The following is a 1,493-nucleotide window of genomic DNA, read 5'->3' on the forward strand; positions in this document are numbered from 1 at the left end:
ATTCGAAAGCAAGATTGATGAGATGGGTGCTACTCCTTCAGGAATTTGATCTAGAGATTGTGGAAACGAGAATCAAGTTGCAGACCATTTGTCCCGATTAGAGGAAGATGGGAGACCAAGTGATGGTATTGAGATTAATGATAGGTTCCCTGACGAGCAGCTTCTTTCCGTTTCTATGTGTGAAATGCCATGGTTCGCGGACATCGCCAACTTTATTGTGACTGGTAACGTCCCGTGTGAGCTCTCTTCCAACCAAAAGAAGAGACTCAAGCGGGATAGTTTGGATTTCTATTGGGATGATCCGTATTTGTTTAGAATTTGTACGGATGGAGTGATAAGGAGATGTGTACCGGAAAGTGAACAAATGAGCATATTGGAGGCTTGTCACTCTTCTCCCTATGGTGGTCATCACGGGGGGGTGAGGACAGCCTCAAAAGTTTTGAGTTGTGGCTTCTATTGGCCCACGTTGTTCAAGGATGCTAGTGAATTGGTGAAGAGATGTGATGCATGTCAAAGAGCCGGCGGTATTTCCAAGAAGGATGAGATGCCCCTCAATACAATTCTTGAGGTGGATATTTTTGATGTTTGGGGCATAGATTTCATGGGTCCGTTCGTGAGCTCCTGTGGCAATACTTACATTCTCGTGGCGGTGGACTATGTTTCAAAATGGGTAGAAGCCGTGGCTCTACCCAACAATGAAGCCCGAAGTGTCGTAGCATTTTTGAAAAAGAGTATCTTTACGAGATTTGGTACTCCTCGGGCCATTATTAGTAATGGGGGGTCCCATTTTTGCAACAAGGCTTTTGATTCATTGCTTGCTAAGTATGGAGTTAATCACAAAGTGACCACCCCCTATCATCCACAAGCTAGTGGACAAGTGGAAGTCTCAAATCAGGAGATAAAGAGTATTCTGTCCAAAACGGTGAATGCTAATAGGACCGATTGGTCGAAGAAATTGGATGATGCTCTTTGGGCTTATCGGACGGCTTACAAGACTCCAATCGGTATGTCTCCGTATCGGTTGGTGTTTGGTAAAGCTTGCCATCTTCCAGTGGAACTTGAACACAGGGCTATGTGAGCATTGAGGAAATTGAACTTGGAATGGGATGTTGCAGCAAATCTCCGAGTGGAGCAATTGAATGAGCTTGATGAGTTTAGATTTCATGCTTACACCAGCTCGTCTTTGTACAAGGACAAGATGAAGTACCTCCATGACAAGTACGCTCGGGGTAAAGAATTCAAGGTGGGTACATGGTTCTTCCATTCAACTCCCGGTTGAGGTTATTCTCGGGAAAGCTCAAGTCTAGGTGGAGTGGTCCATTTGAAGTTGTTGGGGTGACCCCATTTGGTGCTATTGATCTCAAGAACAAAAATGGTGAAGTTTTCTGAGTCAATGGGCATCGTGTCAAGCATTACTTGGGGAAGATTGATGACAGCCACGTGGTGGCACTCCTTCATTTGAAGTGATATTGTGGTAAAATACATCGTGCCGT

Source organism: Nicotiana attenuata, unplaced genomic scaffold (assembly GCF_001879085.1).
Source record: "Nicotiana attenuata strain UT unplaced genomic scaffold, NIATTr2, whole genome shotgun sequence".
NCBI lineage: Eukaryota > Viridiplantae > Streptophyta > Magnoliopsida > Solanales > Solanaceae > Nicotiana > Nicotiana attenuata.